At 42.9% G+C, this 17,891-nt stretch overlaps 1 long non-coding RNA gene across 1 annotated transcript; it reads right to left on the minus strand.

The window, feature by feature from the left end:
• Nucleotides 1–2,233: 2,233 nt before the first annotated feature.
• LOC115485547 (uncharacterized) lies at nt 2,234–17,646 on the minus strand. Its single transcript, XR_003946318.2, has 5 exons — nt 17,549–17,646; nt 15,023–15,395; nt 9,826–9,880; nt 7,970–8,062; nt 2,234–2,356 (listed from the first exon to the last, which is right to left on the minus strand). It is a non-coding gene; the product is annotated as an uncharacterized LOC115485547 (long non-coding RNA).
• Between the last annotated feature and the right edge of the window lie 245 nt (nt 17,647–17,891).

Below are 17,891 nucleotides of genomic sequence, written 5' to 3' on the forward strand. Positions count from 1 at the left end.
CTCAGCCTGCAAAATAACCAGAGGACCACAAGCTCTGCTTCAGCTCACAAATCATTAACGCACCTATAACAGATCAGAAAGAGCCTCTGTATCTCCTTACTCATAAAATAAAAATTCCTTCTCTGACATCCTCTCCAAACAGCCCTCATCAGGCCCTTTCCCCAGGGCAGGAGAACAAATTGCTCTGGAAGTCCTCTCCTGGACATCAGTGCATTTGTTATGTGGGAGCTGCTGGCCTGAATGTCTCTATGCAGCTCCCTGTAGTTCTCCTGCTTACTTCTGAGGCAGTGCATTACCATCAGGGAGGACTTAGCCCCTGCTTCACGAAAAGTATATAAGACAACTTATATAGCCAAACCTCTAACTTCCCTGTGGCCCTGTCCTAGGGCATAGCCTCTGCTTTTCCTGTGGAGCCCTGAGGGGGACCAGACTAATGCCTGGTGCCATCAGCTCACCTGTGTGTGTTTCAAGCCCAGAGCACGAGCACGAGTTGGTCACAGGGCCTGAGTTCTGCCCGTGATCTCAATAGATGCTCATCTCTAGTTTTAACTAAAACATGTTAGGGAAAACCTGAGAGAAATAATAAGCAGAGAGGAAGAACAAAAAAAAAAAAAAAAAAAAAACAAACAATGATGGGTCTAGGGAATTTGGTTTCCATTTCTCTCCTTGTTTCCTCCCCAACCTGCACATTTTCATGCATTTCCTCTCTCTTGGGCCAGTTCTTCCTCCTGTTTTTTAAAATGTCTCAATCTTTCCTGTATCCCTTGTGCCCAAGTAGTGAGGGTACCGTTGGGCACTTTTCCAGCAGGGATACACAGAGCAATGGGGAGCACAGTTAGCATTTTTAAAGGAAGCTAAGGAAATCTTTATGGAGAGCTTGGTGAGAATTTGGCACTTGGCATCCTTTTGCTCCTTTGAAAGTCCCACCCTACAGGAACAATCTAAACAAATGTATGCCCCAATGCTGATAAATCCCTTTGGAGAGATATCAAAGAAAATCTTGCTGGGTTTTGAGACCTTTGAAGAAAGGGAAATATCCTGCCAACCTGACGCTGAGATCTATCTTGTTCCACCATGTGGTCCAAATCATCAGAGTCCTCCATAACGGCCCTTCCTCCTTGGGGTGTGGGGAGCAGCACTGCCTTGCTTGAAGAAAGGGATTTGCAGGCCAAGAGGACAGCATAATTTGAGAAAAATTCAAATGAAAGATTACTTAACAATGGAACTTGTTACTGTGTCTAAAAATATCTCAGTGAGTCAGATTACTGAAAACAGCAAAGCTAAGGAGCAAACCCCGTAGCCTCTTCTCAGCAGTCAGCTGGCTTCATTCACTAGCTTGGCATCTCTTTCCCCTTATGTTTTTAATATCATGAGTGGGTTTTTTTTAAGTCGACAATAAGTTAATGTTTAATGGTTTGCCATGTACGGTTCTGGGTGTTTACACATTCTGCAACTAGCCAAATTTGTAGAGCAAATTAAAAGTCTGTTAGACCAGGATAGGTAAATTACAGGTATCTGTTGCTCAGAAGCTATTGCCTCATTGTGTCCTGCATGCTCCCCAAAATAAACGGTTTCAATTATGTTTTCACTTTCCCCAGCAATATTAGCACCTCTCAGCACTGCCAGCCAGGGCCATCGCTCCTCAGTCTGCGTCTGTTACAGCTTTGTGCACATGCACTTCCTGGGAATGTGCAACCTTGCGCGACACCATGGTCCCAGGCTTTGCAGGGTAACCTATTAAACCCTCTGGCACAGCACCAGGTGCTCTGGAGAAGAATGGGAGAAGGAAAGGCGGGACTATGGTGTTGTCAATGCTTTTTTATACTAATGAGATGGATGGGTGTGACCCTTTCTTCCACTGACCAAAATATAAATAGTGAGAGTTTTCCACTCCCTAATGTTGAGTGAGCCATTCCCCACTCTTCGTTGCAGGGGTGTTGCTTGGTCCTCCTGTTTCACACATTTCACAACTTTGCTCTGCTGGTCTAAAGGTCCCAAGACCCCTCCCTCATTCAAAGCTGGCCCAGGTTGGACCTGGTCTCTGCCACTGTGCCTGCTCTGCAGGCAGCTGCGAGGGAAGCCACTGAATCCCTCAAACCCCTGTGACACGGAGGGGAGAGCAGGGCAGCTCAGAGATGACCCCTGCCCCACACACATGCCGTAAATCTGGATATTACCCACTCCACATGATGCAGTGGGTTCCTTCTCCACATTGCCAAGGTATCCCTGGTGATATGAACAGAGGTGGCCGATGTCCCTGTGCTGTCGCTGAATCCACCAGGAAATGGCAAGTGAGTCCCCTCATCCCACCTTGTGCAGGGCAGCCAGCAGCCATGGCAAGCTGGCAGAGCTGGACCTAAGGAAACAAAATTAGATTTTTAGAAAAGGGCAATATGTCTTCTATTGTCAGTGTTAAAATTCCCACTGCTAGGACTGGGAACAGGATTGGGCCCAGGCTGCCTCCCTCTTCTTTCCGAGGCTCATGAAGATTTGAAATTCTGGATTTTAAATAGTAGTTTATTTCTGGCTGACCTGTTTGGCTTGAACTGTTACATGTTTTCAGCTTATTTTTATGCTCCTGTGTTAGTACACAAACCTAACCAAGAACAAGAACCACACTGTTCAGCCTCCACTGGCTGCAGAGGCTGAAGTCCTCCAAAGCCATGGCAATCTCCCTGTCCAGCTCCTCTTGGACCATGTGAATTCCTTAAGGGGAGTGAAGAGGTGAAGGCAAGGGCTAATGGGCACATCCTTCCTCAGCATCGTCCCCCTGCAGATCTGATACCTCACAAACCCCTGTGGGGTGACAGGTATGAACTGTGAATGGTGTGGGGCACGTTGGTCAAAGAAACCCCTCACATACACACGTTTGGATGAGCTCATGTCATTGAATGTCAATAGCAAACTCCGTGACATTCCTCTGTGTTAATTTTTTCCCTTTCCCTGCTATTTGAAGGAGATTTTATCTTCCCTTCCCACACCCCTCCCATCACCCCATGGCTGTTTCACTAAAACCTGCCTTTCGGGTCAGCGTGCTGGTAAGAGATTAATTTTACACTTGGAAAGGAACACCAAGCAGAGTATTTCAGCTTTGACATATGAGATGTCTGTTACTATATTGCAGTTTTTCTAAATTAAATATTAGGAAAAATTAAACCCAATTGTGGTCTGTGTTCCTATGGAAAATATTTCTCTTCCAAACAGTCCCTCCATGCTAAATGACTTAACTAACTGAAAACACAATAAATATGCAGCAAGTTAAAAATCTATATTATTCAGGTTTTAAGGCTTATAACTAAAAGTGGTTTAATGTTTCATGCCTAATAATAGATTACTCCTATCACATTTCTAACCTTTATTTCTACCAGCTTTGAAGTCCAGCCATATAAAGGCTGTTTGTAGAACCACACGAAAGTTAAAGCAAATATTACTCAGAGTGATTCATATGAACAAGAATTTGCAATGAAGGCAGAGGGTTTTTTGTGTCTGTATCAAAGGAAATGAAATGTTTGCAATATTTTCAGTTGATAAATGCATTAAAACATTTTAGTTGTGTAGTATGAACATCGCTGACATAAACAGACTTTGACCTGAAACAGATTGTATTAAGCTCTGTGGGAGAGGCAGCATTAAAAGAAATAAAAATAAAATTAAATAAAAAATAGACATTCCTAGATTTCAGAATCTGCCACAAGGTCACCACAGTCCTTAATTAGCTGAATAAATTATGAAAAGGCTGGAAAACAGATTCTGTAAAGAGAGCAAATGTATGTTTAATCCTCTGTTCTTTGCTTACAGATTACCCTTTCAGAACGAGTAACCTTCTATTCTTTTTAAATATCTATTTACCTTTTTGAGCTTTGCATAGCAAAGCAGGGTTTCTTTTTTTTTATTTCCTTCCCACTGTTGCAAAAAGAAATTAATTTGTTGCTAGTTGCTATGCATTGGCAGGATTTCTGCATAAAGAATGTAAGCCATCTATCTTTGTATTCAAGATATAGTTAATCTGGCAGTTAAAATACTTTGGAAACATTTTGATGACTTATCTGGAAAAGTAGCTTTGCATTTTCAAAGAAAACTCAGAACTGTATTGCAAGAGGAAGATAAAAGATATATGAAGTGTTTGTTCCAAGCGATACTGTTCATTTAAAGATCAGAATGTAACCCCACCCAAGCAATTATTGTGGAAAAACAAGACAAAAATCCTTATACAGCTTTCTGACACGGTCTTTATTTGGGAAACAAAATAACTATATTACAGTTATAGCCTAATGGATTGCAAGCTGTTTTATTAGAGTCAGCTGAATCCTGTTTAGCATAAAAAAGAACTCTGTTTGCTATCAAGAACACATTTACATTAATATGACTTTGACAAAGTAAAATAAAATCGCATTAAGATGATGTAAGTAGATAAGACAATGAAATCTCTGTGAGATAGTTTTGGCACACCAATTACAGTCAAGTCCCTACAGGAAAGAAACATATTTTTATACCAAGTATCCATGTGTTTTTAAGTCGTAGAGCGGCCAAAATTAATCCCATGCTTAAAATACTTCCAGCCAGGGAAAAGAGAAAGTTTATTATTATTATTTTTATTTTTCCCTTGAAAGGTAAAATTTCTGATAAACGACATTTTTATTTGCAATAATACAAAAAAGTTTTGTTCTCTGCACTAGCCTGTAATCATCCTGATTATTGCAAGGGACTTTCCAATATAGAGCAGCTGAAAACAAGGTTTTAGATTACATGGTAATTTAGGAATGCATGAAAAGCCAAGCAGTCACCATAATAGAGCACTGCACGAACTTCATGGCTTTTACAGCAAAACATAACATATGTTTTGTGATTCATTTGAATGATCTTTCAAGTTTTTTGGTCAAAAAATATGTCGAGCTCTACTACTGGTCCTATATTTAGAGAATCTTACTCTTGAAAAACGACAACGACACCACCCCCCCACTTTGATGTTTCTCCTTTTAGTTTGGTCATTAAAGCTCAGCAGTGATGGATGGTGATAATGCTGTGGGGTTTATGAGTAATCAGGCCTTGGCAGCCACAATATTTCTTTTGTAGTGAAACTTTAATATTCCTTTGGCCATGCATAAACTTTTTCTGCTTATGGAATTATGCTGCATAAGCTACTCACTAAGCATTACAAAATAGATATTGCCCAAAAGCTGGTGTTTTATTTAACACCCGACAGGATGAAGCTTACCCCAGGACAAGAGCTGGGCTGTAGCAGCCCTTCTGTGGTTAGGACAGGGCTATATTCACAGCGGGAGCCCCTGCAATGGGAGAGGAATTTTTTTGGTTGTGTGCCAGGCAGGGCACCCCAGATACCCCTACTCTCCTCCTCCCCTTTCACATGTTTTTAGTGAACTTGCTGCAGCAAACACCAGGTGTCTCCACTTAGCTGGGCTACAGCTTAAAAAAGGGGCCTGCTACCAAAAAAAAAAATTAAAAAAAAAATTAGGGCTGTTCTTTCCATGGCTTCTATTGTGCTTTTTGCAATGCTGCATGTGAGGATGAGGACGTACAGACATGACATATTCGTATTTTATTTTGTCACTCAAGACACCTCTGTCAGGCAAGGCAGGACTTTCCAGAGTTTGAAATAATCCAAATTCAATCACTTTAAAGCTGCTACAATATGCAAGTCCTGGCAGCCGTTTTAAATTAATGGAACATCAGATGTGCTCTGATCCTCTCAATTTCCTTAGGCAAGGGAAATTCTGCTGTGGTGGTAGCGGGAGGGGAAATATAGGGCTATCGGTAAAATAAATGTCAGCTTTTGTCTGCTGATAGAAAAATGCATACAGAAAAAAAAGATACAGTATTTATTGCTCTGTAATTAAAATCTATTTCTATATGTGGTAAGGTTTATCTTAGTGGTTTGGACAAGTGAACTCTGTGCAGTCTGATCCACAGGAATGGACATTAAATAAAGCCAAAATACAAAACTGGTTTTTATTTAGCATTTTACAAATACAGCTCAATATTTTGCTTGCATGTAGATATTTATTTATTTTTTGTGCCTGCTCATGTGTTTATTAATGAAAATATTAAAATTCCCATCTTGAAAGTTTAGTTCAAAAGGACAGATTGGATTTTTGTAGGAACTGGGGGAAGGGGGGGCTAAGGAGGGGGAGAAGAGAGAGAAAATCTGAAAAAACTCGATAGCGAGATGCCAGCCTATGGTTTGGAGTTTACTTAGAAAGTGTAAACATTCATTTGGTTTGTCAAAAGGTTTGCAGACTTGAGAACCTTTTGATCAAACCTGGGCTGTGTTTTGAGGATACCTGACCTGAAATGTGGTTTTCAATATTCAATTCAGTAGCTTTTGCTTTTGAAATACAAACAAACCCAAAAATTCAAATTAAGGCTCTGAACTCTGCATAAAGGCACCGGCTTTTATGGTGCATGGTTTCTGCTGATCTGTAGGGCTAATCAGCCAGGGCTATGTCCTGGCTACAAGGGCCCACATTTCATAAAGTCTTTTTCCTGAAACAAAAATATAATACGAGCTGTCAGAGTTAAATTGAGGACAAGGTATTTCTTTAATTCAGATTTTTCAGTTATTTGATTTATATGTGGAGAACCTGGCTTCTTCCATGCTAACTGGGACTCACATTGCCAGACAGTATGCTTAAAAGTTATTTTTAAAAATGCTGGGGTTTGAAGGCTCTTAAATCCTTTGATGTAAATGAAAATAAAATCATAGTCTGGAACCTAACAGAGACTTTTAATCTTGATCTTAAAAGCATGAATCATACTACAGCATAGAGTAAAACTATTTTCTGTCCTCTGCACTCGCCTTCTCTACACATACTGATATTTGATATTTATAGGTGGCAATTAGAGGCACTCTCAGGTAGTCCCAGTGCCTCCTGCCAAGCTCTGTATGCAGTTACTGCCTAGCAGTCTATGCTGAGATTTCTACAGCCTTGCTGCTTTTCTCATTTCAATATGACATTTCAAGCAAGTCTGATTAAAACAAAGCAAAGCAGAAGCAAAATGTCTCAAATTCCAGGTGAGTAATGTTGTGGCAACAAAATGTAGACCAATTACTGTCTCAGAATAGGAAAACTAGTGGCAAGGCGGAGATGTTGCAATAAAATTACAGAAAAACTCTGATAGCCTCTGTGGAAAACCCAGCCACTGTTTTCTGGCAGATCTGGGGCAGAGCCCCAGTCCAGCCCCAGCCCATCTCCAAAAGCTGCTCCACTGGGTCTCAGAAGTGCAGCCAGCACACAGATGCCAAGTTTCAAATACTGGATGAAGAAAGGCCAGCTGAAATATGGGGTTTAATCAGATTTTCATGTTGTAAAATTTCAGCTTGTTGCTAAATGGAGAGCATCCCATCCCAGATCTGCCAGCAGAGGCTTTCCCTATGCCTGCCTAGAGCACAGGAACAGTGTTTGCCAGGATCCTCCCTCAGGATGGGCACTAAGCAGGGACAGCAGGTACTGAACCCAGGATATCTTTCAGTGCTCCCCAAACAAAGGCAGCAATGAACTCAGCTGAGGATGCTCTCCTTAGCTCAAAGGGGTCTCCAAGATCTCCTGCCAAGCCAAGTGCCTGGCATCTGCAAGGGAGCAGCAGCATGGCCGATGGCAGCCACATACCTCGGGGTCCTTCATCCCAGTGGTCATCCCAAGGGAGAGCTGTGGGAGGTGGGACACAGCCTGGCAGTGCCCCTGCTGGCAAGCAGACATGTGCTGTGGTGGGAAGCGGTACTGTGACCTTGAGGGGTGCCACGGATGTTACCAGATCAGGCTTCTGTTCTCCAAGATCCTGCCAGGGTTTTTGTCCCAGAAAAGGCTGGGATCAGCAAGAAATGAATTTCAAATTTGTTTAATTTCTACATTCTTGTCCTGGTGAGTCTGAAGGCAATACAGGAGGCTTCCCACAGTTATAGCCACCACTAAATTATGACAGCAGAAACAACCAAGATGGAAGTTCATCCTACCTTTACGAACCAGGCATTGAATCCCCATGTCTGAATCTTTCTGTATTTGAAATTCTCCATTGGGTTTTAAGGTAAAGAATTGAAGATTTGTCCCTAAATAAAAAGTACCAAATTAATATAACAGCATGGTGGAGTTTCCATTTAACTGCACACAACAGTCAAGATATTTAGACTTATGGCTCCCACTGCAATTGTAATTCAGTTTCCTTGCTTATACATAATGCTTTTATCTACTCTCAATGAGGTTATTTTTAGTTCCTTAACAAGCCTATATAATTCAGCTGTCACAGCTTCCCTAAGAACAATACCTTGGAATTTCCTGCCTTTAATTTGGACTAACTCCTGTCTATAAGCATCACATTAGCAATGTTTCCAACTTGTGTGGTGACTATGAAATCAATCATTACATACATTCATGCTACATATATATTTATAATGTTTGACTACCATTGGCAGAGGTAACATCTCAAAGTAATGTTAGGATCTCCTCTGGATAAATGCAACAGCCACAGCTGGGCTGCCTCCTCTCTGTTCCAGCCATTGCAGCTGGGCTGTTGGCTGTGAAGAAAACTCTCCTGCCCGTGCAGGAGGAGACAGATAGGAACCTGCCTCAAGTCCTTCCCTACCTTTTCTACCCTGAGAACTTCTCCTGTTGCCTGACCACAGGAAGATGATGGTCCTCAGGACAGAGATGCGACTGGCACACACAGCAGGACCCCATGTGCTGCAGAAGTGCACTGGGGGAGCTCACCCAGAGGCCCCATTGCTCCGAGCTGTGCCCAGCCCGCGAGAAGGTATTGCTATGGCCACCTCCATTCCGTGACAAAACCAGGCAGGACGTTCAGCAGCTGAGCACTGAGGCTTCCCAATTAGCCATCCTGGAGTGTACTGACAGATGGCTGGTTCTATTTTTGCCTCCCTTACTCCAGGCCCATTCATTCAGTGCACGCCTTTTGATTACAGGGACCCATGTGCTGAAAACCTCATCCCCTTTCTCCTGAGTGTGTCAGCTGGTCTGACAGGAGACGTAATCTTTCTCTAAACCACCACACTAGATCTTCACCGTTTGTTTTGTGTCACAGAAGAACAAACCCAGTTTGACTGTGCTCATACTTGGCAGTTCCTGTGAGCTTCAGATCAACAGCTGTTCACAGAAGTGCAAATTTTATCTCTCCCTTGCCCCAGGGCCACCCCTCCTACAGACCAGCAAGCCAAGCTGGTGAGGAAGGGCATCAGGAGGTAGCAAAAGGCAAAAAAAAGATTCCACCCAAGATCTAATAAACATCCCTTTCTAAGTTTCCTCCCTCAAAAGCATAGCACCCCAGAATTCAATACTCAGCAAGGCCAAAAACATATGCATAGGCAGAGCAACCCAAGAGTGACAGGTTATTATATCCCTTCTTAATTGGCTCCATATTTTCTTCTCATCATTTAGAAAAATTTTCTAAAACTTTGCCAGTATTTTCAAACTAAGAATGTCCTAATTTGTGGAATAAAGAGAACCAGGGTTCAAAACCAAGACCAACATAAGCCTGGGTTAGGTTATCTCCAGCATAGCTCTGGGGGACAAAGCTGTTCTCTGTGGGAAAGAGTGGTGGAAGCCAGGCTGAGGGACTCAGGGCTACCTGAGCAGAGCCAGCACCACACACAGCTATTTCTGGAAGGATCTCAGCCTGGAACCCTAAGTTGTTATGCTGCTTAGGAGAATAGCTCTCACATACGTATTTCCTGTTCATTTATGATCAATGGTCTCATGGAAAAACAGCAACAATAATGAGTAAGGAGCAAAAGATGTGCTCTACCTTTCCAGCCCTGGCCATTAACAAAGACTATCAGATGGTCCAAAATTACTTCACCTTAGTCATGTTGATTTTTACCAGCTGGGAATCTGGCCCCGGTTTCCTCTGGTTCCTGAGGGAAATAAAACATATAGTATCATGGCTGAGCTGACAACGCAGGTAGACCACAATTTCCATAAAATGTGGCTGGAGAGAGGATAAGGCTGTTTGCATTGACCAGATGGCACAAGCACAGTTTTGCAAGTGAGGAAAAATCATCCAGCCACAGAGGGCTGCTGCTGGCTTGGTTGGGGCTCTGGCAACAACTCTCTGCACGAACCCCAGCTTTCTAGAGAGTCTGTGAGAAGATGCAGTCCAAGGTGGAGCAGGCAGTGCCAGTGACACAGTGGATGCATATGTTCCCAGGAATACTGAGGGGCAGCCTGGCACTCTGCCAGGGGCTGGAAGCTGCACAGCACATGCAGCCACAGCTATCATTAGAGTTTTGCTGCTTTGGCACACCTTCCTAATTTACTTAATTTCTATTTATGCCATTCTGTTTCTGTTTTGAGCCTTTATCAGATGCTGGCATGTTTTGTGCAAAGCCAAACTTTGGAAGGAGGCTTTGGAAAGAAGCAATTTTTAAGGGGAGGATAAAAAATTGTAAGAGCTGGAAAGGGCTTTTCCCTTGAGAGGGGTGACCACTGTAACTGCAAAAAGGCAACTAGACTAGTCCCTAGGAGTAGGCCAGTGCTCTCCTGCCTGGAAATGCAGGTCCCTGAGGGTTTGTGGAACGTACTTGGAGAGTCTGTGAAACTTAATGGGGAAAAACCAACCCTGCTGACAGCAGTTTTCCACACCTGAGTCTAAACTTGCATTGGAAAATGGAGGGAGAGGTCTGCAAAGCAAGAGAGGTCAAAACCTGCAGCATAAGCATGTGGCAGCTCTGTCTCTAAGGTAGCCAGTAATCGTATCCAATTTCTAAGTACTTCTGAAATAAACCACTTCATTACTGCAGTCATTCTGCAAAGCACAGGCAGGGGTGGGGGGGTAACACTCTCTGTTCCTGGCCTCCACCTGTGACCCAGTGACGTGCTTGTCACAGCTTGCCTGGAGGACATACAGACAGAGTTCCTGAGAAGCAGCTTCAAGTGAAGAGTTACACACAGCACTGTGTCCCAGCAGTGCTGGTCAGCAGTGGTGGTGGTTAAACTCTGAGAGCTCCATGCAAGTAGCAGATGAGAAGAACACAGCTGTTGATGTTGACGTGTTGCTGGCCTTATGGAATGATGATAAACAGCTGGAAACGCACACGATGCACTGGGGAATAGGGATCTAGTGAAGAATTTCAGGCTCACTGGAACATCACAAATGAAAGGGCGACAATCAACTGAGGATGCTGAATTCTTCCTTTACAAAAAATCTGTAGATCCTTTCACTGCTTCTTACTACAACAGATACCAGTCCCCTGGCTTTTGGAAGACACTCATGGCAGGGCTGCAGGCTTCCAGGCTGACACTGTTTCTCTTAGTGAATGATGCAGAATATATCCACAGGTCTTCCTTCTTGAAGGAGCTTGTTTTCTTTATTCCCCAAACAATTACATGGTTAGTGAATTCTCTGCCCGGCAGCTCCAGGCTTCAGACCACACTGCTGCCTACACATTTCCAAGGCCAGGTGAGCACTGACAGCTGTAGGACATCACTTCAAGTAATTTCTCAGTGGGACCAGCTACTGAAGAACTGAAAGTCCTTCTAGAGCTACCTTAAAACTGGGGAGCTTGTTTCTGTATTTCCATGGCTCCGGTGTTGTACTCTGCCATCACCTTTAATTGTTGCTGCTCTGAAGAAAGCCTTTGTTCGGTACAATTGCCTACTCCACAGTGACATCATCCAAGGCTGTGTAAAAAAAGCACAGCCTGGAGTAGTCAGCCATGTGATGATGTATAAATAGCACTGACAGAACAATATTATAAACTCTATTGGTACAGCTGAGATAAAGCTCGCAAGTTGCTGATTCATCTAAGATATTGGCTTGAGGGATGGCATGAGGTTCAGCTACAATAAATGTTCTCAGCTAAAAGCATATTACTTCACCATGAATCAGCTGCTCAGATCTTTCATTCCTTTCAGAAAAGCACCTGTCTCTTCCTGCTTTGGTCCTCCATTACTGAATACATGAATTATAGGGCCTGATTTTATTTCTGCTTCCTTTATGCTGAAATAAGCCCAATCAGAGAGTTCTCTAAGGTTTTATACACACACAGGAAAAGTAAAGCATTCCTAAAACTGCTTGCTGAGTGCTTGTATTTCAATAAACCTGGAAATACTGAACCATACTTCCAACATACCCTGAGTAGGTAATGACTAAGTCATTTTATGGCTTTCAATAAGATCCATGAAAGGTCACCTACATGTATAATGTGGTTTTAAAATGGACAGAGTGAAACCTCACACCTTCGTGCTGGATCTCCATGGACTGTGGGACAGAAATGAGCTCTACCAAATGTGATTACTTTGCAATTTGGCACCCATGATTGCACTTACTGGTAACTGACTGAATTTCTGTGTGCCAGAAACTCAAGTCCATTCTGTGTTCCTCCACAGCACTGTGATCATCACCCACACGAGCACCAACTATACAGACATCCTGCCCCATTCGAGCAGCTTGCTCAGTACAGGCAGAGCACTTCATCTGCTGCCTGCATCTCAGTTGCATCAGAGCTGCTCATTCAGGACCATTAAAATGAGAAAGGCTTATACAATTACAGAACTTTATATTAATTTTTAAAACTTGCAGATGTTGCAATCTGTACATATGGGAACAGTGCCAAATGTTATGATGACAGAAAAGAGTTATATTGGCCAGGGTTTGAAAGTAAGGAAGCAGGAAAGAAAATTCTCACCCTACCACTATCAAGGCACTGCATGTATCTGGTTTTGCAAAGCTTCTGGTTAGCAGCTTTGCCTTTCTGATAGTGAGTTAATCAGCTAATGTTTTTATGATCACAAAACCAATAAAATGGTGTGGGGGAAAATGACAATAAAAATCCCTTATTTGCTTTAGATGTGCTTTTATATTCACTAAATCCTTCTTGCTCTGCCCAGAGAAGACATTTCTGCACTGAGTTTCAAACAGCAATGCCAGCATATGATCCTACATATCTGCTGCTTGTGTCAACATCCTTTTCCAGGGTGTGCATCCTTTGGGATGCCGCTGTTCTGCTGTGCAGTGGCTCAGAGAATGTGCAGCTCTTGGGTTATTTTGGCTGAGGCTGCTGGAGGATCAACAGGCCAAGGTGCTTTACAGAGAGCACTGAAGTGACGCTCAGTGATCTGCATAAGCAACATATGTTTTATATTATCAACATCCCCTTTGCATTCCAATTGTATGTCAGTACTGGTAGAGCCCACTGATGCAAAGATCAGCTCCAGCTTTGAAGCTTGGGACAATAACAAAACAACCTGCTATTTGTTTTTGTTAGTAATAAAATCTACCATCAACTACTATTTTATTGTGGCCTTGACAAGAAGCCTGGCCCAAAGCAAACCTCCTCAGTGAACAGGAGATGAAGGGAGCAGATGGGTTGACTGTGGATTTTCTAAATCTAGTCCAAGATGTTGATGGTTATGCTTAAAGTTTTCAATTATTTTAGACCCCAGCTTTCCAAAAGACTGCTTGGAGAAGTAAGAGAGATTGTAGCATTCACTTTGTCCCTGGATAAAGGCTTTGAGAGATGGTGGAGAGCCAAACACAATTACAGTTTTCCTGAATCCATCAGAAGCAGCCAAGGAGCAAGGGCACTTGCACTGCCTTAGCACAGCAGTCTCTCCCAGTTGCTGTCTTCCCCAGGCACCCTTCCCTGCCTCTCCTCTGTCCCTGCCTCTACTCCTTCTGCCACATGGTCGGCTGTGTGGATTATCCTGTGCCTTGGGGCTGGAAGAATGTGTGCCCTTGTACTGTACTAGGAAGCCATCTGGGGGACTGCAGCTGCATGTGCATAATCACCAGATAGTTCTGAACTGACATTTGTGCCACTGCAACTATAGGCACAGTATGGGAAGAGATCAAAGGTACCTTTTGCACATGATCAGTTCTTATGCGTTAAGGTTACATTTCTGAGGTAGAAAAAAAGCTGGTTTATAGATCACACCTAAGCAGGCAATTACAGCTCCTGGCATCTCTTCCCCAGTATCTCCACCACTGGTGAGAATGGGAAGGTAGTGTTGCCTCACCCAGCCATAGATTTTTCCACAGAGCATTCCAGTAACACCATAGACTCAGGTGTAAGACTTCCAAAATAGCAGCAAAGTCATTCCCATGCCCAGTTCAGTGGAACCTTTCTGATTATTTTCACAGCATTCTACAAGGGCTGTTTCTTTTCCTGCTGCATGAAACAGAAAAGCTCCTCATGTGTTCCTGAAATGCCTTGTGAAGTTAATGTGACCTATTCTCTATCATCAAGAGAATGATACTGGAATGAAAGAAAGTGCTTTTTTTCCCTCCAGGTTTCTTAATATTCAGTCCTCATATGACATAAGGGAGTAAACTCTCAATTACATGAAGGCAAATACCAAATCTGTCAAAGCCAATAGAGTTATTCTGGACACCTGAATAATTTCTCCCTTGGTATGATTCAGTCTCCAAAATCCACTCTGAATATCCTTAATAACTGTTTGCTATTCACCTACATTTTTAGCTCTCTTATAATTCTAACATTTTTCCATGTTTCACAAATAGCCGGAGTCAGGTTTTTTCAGATGATGTTGTTTCCCCAACTTGGCTTCCCTATGAATAACCTCCATCATCACTATGCTACTTCTGCTTGAATGTTTCATTTTTAACAATAAACATCTATCCCAGATGCCTTATTTTCAGCTTCATTAAACGTTTTACTAGTTCATCCTGAGTCATGTCAATATTTACCTTGGACGGGGCTCCGTATCCTTTCGTTTCTAAGACCAGAATTCTCCAGACAAGCTTATTGTTCCTGGCTTCACTTCTACAAGTCACAGCTTAAAACTTTTTTTGATGTATTAAACAAGATGCAAATTCACCCAGCCATTCTCTTTGCTATGTGCTGCCAGCTATGCCTATTCCAAACATCTCTGAGCTGATTCACTTCAACTTCTGTGTACATACAGGCCCCAAACCTGCACTCAGTTACTGTGAGGTAATTTCAAAGCCATTTAAAAGCAGCAATTAGCAGCAGAGAAAGCAGCAACCAGACATCAACCTTTTGGGCACAGAACCACAACAGACCATTTCCACTGACCTTTTGCATTGTAGAAAAAGGTGTCAGGAAACAGAAGGGGTTGCCAGGCCCTGCAGGGCTGTGCTGGCCTTCACTGCGCAAACCTGGATGTTCTCCTGGGAGAGGAGACTGAACTTCCTCACTCCAGCTCTCTGTCCTGCTCCTGAGGAGCAGGGCTGACTTGTTCTCAGCCATGCAAGGGACACCTGAGGCACCCCAGCATGCTCATCCCCAAGCAGTCCTGAACTGCTGCCCACAGCCATCCACAGCCACGCTGCTCCTCAGGCTTGCTTCAGGGAAGTTCTTTATTTACAAGACCATAGGGAGCAAAAGTTTGATAAGTAGAATTTTCTTGATAATTTTCTGGATCTTTACACTGGGTTAACTTCAGGTCCTGTTTCAAAACAGTAGCAGAAAAAAGGTAGTTTGGGGTTTAATACATTTCTATTTTAGATCCATGTTCTGCCCTGGAATATAATATTTTCATTTTATATTGGATATAAAAAAGTAAAGGTGTCAAGCTGGGAAAGTGCTTTGAAAATAACAAAGGACTTTATGTGGGATTGTTTGAGGTCATTTTTTATGTTGTTCCTGACAGTATTTAAAATACCTCCTTTCAGTTTGCAATGTCTTTGTCACTCACTAAAATCAGCAGTGCAGACTGGCAGGGCACCTAGGCATGCACCACAAAGGGATATACATGGAAAAAAGCACTCAGAGTTTTGGACACCTCAAAAGTGAATATTATACTTGTGCCATCAACCCCCATTTGTCAAGAGGTGTCAACACAGCCTAGAGAAGCAGTGAGCCACGTTCTTGTGAGAGGGGAGGCAATTTCACATCTTACCAACCTCTCTGAACTAGGTACTCCTAGAAGCAGGTCAGGGAGATGGCTTCAGATGTTACTCCAGGTATGCAACAGTTTTCATCAGAAATCCAGGACACTGAGCTGAGTTCACAGTGCAACCATGTCAGTCACAGCCACACACCACCGGCTGGCAGATACATGGCATGGGGCTAGCTTAGAAATCCCTTGCTTGGGTGCTTTGGCAATAGCAGTACAAGTAAATAATTGCTGCAGCCAACCCACATGCTGTTGCCAACATCCCAGAAACAGCAGGTCCACACAGGAAAATGAAGGTAATATTTCTGTGCACCCCTGAGCCCACTCCAGCTCACACACTGCTCTCCTGTGCTTTGACCCAAAGGGCTGTACTGCTGACAGGACAGCCAAAGGTTTATTTGGTTTGGAAAGAATTTGCTCAGCTCTAAAGAAGAGGTGATAATTTTCCTCTTTTGGTCTAAGCTAGAATCAGAGAGATGAGCTTGAAACAGGGCTATTCAAATTCCCTTCTCTGACCTATGTCCCTGCGCATTCACTCCAGTGAGAAAAAAGCAGCTTGAAGGACCACTGTCTCTCACAAACACATGGAGCCAGAAGATAAAAGGGAATGGTTGAATACTAGATTAAATGCAAGTTTCATGTTAATGATCACTTACAGAGACCTAATAAATGATTCTGTGCGAGGTATTGTAAGAGGTTTTGCTCTGCCATTTTTGTTTTGCACCTGTATTTAGGAGCTTTTTCTCCTTAGAGGATAATGTTCAGGTTTTAAAATTTTTTGACAGATTAATCTGTCACTACATTCATCTGTCACTCTTTGAAAGAACTTCTTTTTTTAATAAAGTGTTTTTTTTTTTCTTTTTCATGTGCTTCTATATCAGAATGGAGTATTTAGGATAAGCCCTTTCCACAGCAGTGCTGCACAGGATGGGATGACATGTAGGAAGGCAGCTTTTTTATAGCATATGATCTCTTTTGACACAAACAACTAACCAGAGTTTTAGAGGTTTTATATTTACCCTGGCTGGGGACTGACAAAGGGTCTTCACTGCAAATCTCTCTGCTTCATTTCCAGAGCAAAGAATCCACAAGGGACAGAGCTTTTCCTGATAGACCCCCGGCAAAAGGTCTCAGGGTGTGAGTTTGTTTTGGTTTTTTTGTTAGTTTGGATTTTTTCACCTCTATTGGGCCTGGGGTGCTAGTTCAAAAAAAAAAAAAAAAAAAAAATTGTTCCCTTTAGAGCAATTTGACAGGCTGTGCTAGGCACCATCAGGTGTCTTCTCCCAGCTCTCCATCCCACTTTCCAGCCAGAGGGTACCCCTGGAAGCAAGTACCCACCTCCACCTCCCTGTCTGGTGCGGCTGTGAAAATCCCCCTGCAAGGTGCAGCCCAGCCTCCCACCTCATGGAATATGGACATGCTGAGTGTGCTCTTCCTTGTGACCCAACTGAAATGACATCAGGTTACTGTGTCCTGATCAGTGTGTTTGCGTCCTCTACTTCACTCTCTGCCTGTATACCTTCATTTATTGTCATCCTATTATCCTCAATTGTCTTATTATTTACATCAAAATACCAGTAACTTTTTCTTGCTGCTAAATATGAGCATTTTGTTTTCTAACACACTTGAGCTTTACACATAGTATTTCACACAGGGCCCATGATTTCAGTGCTGACTGCAAGACAGAGTCATGCTATCCCTACCTGTTTGAGCTCTGTTTCCTCCACAGCTCTGGGAACTTCCATTTCACTCATCTTCACTCTCACCAGCCATCCTGCATTTGGCCATATGATTGCTTTCCTCCTAGAACAGAGGGAACAGTCACTCAGCCTGCAGGTCATACCTAGATTATCTTTAATCACTGCGCAGCTTTGCTGACTGCAATCTCATTTCTTCTTTCAGAATGAGGGAAAAACCCTCAATGAAAAGACAGGCAGTCTTTTCATAGATACTTCTGAATTGGGCACAGAAAAAAGGTTAAGGGCTCAATTCTTATTACCAGTCTCTCCAGTGGAAACACAGGGTGACTCCAGTAAAATCAGTGGG

Source organism: Serinus canaria, chromosome 6 (genome assembly GCF_022539315.1).
Source record: "Serinus canaria isolate serCan28SL12 chromosome 6, serCan2020, whole genome shotgun sequence".
In the NCBI taxonomy this organism is placed as follows: domain Eukaryota; kingdom Metazoa; phylum Chordata; class Aves; order Passeriformes; family Fringillidae; genus Serinus; species Serinus canaria.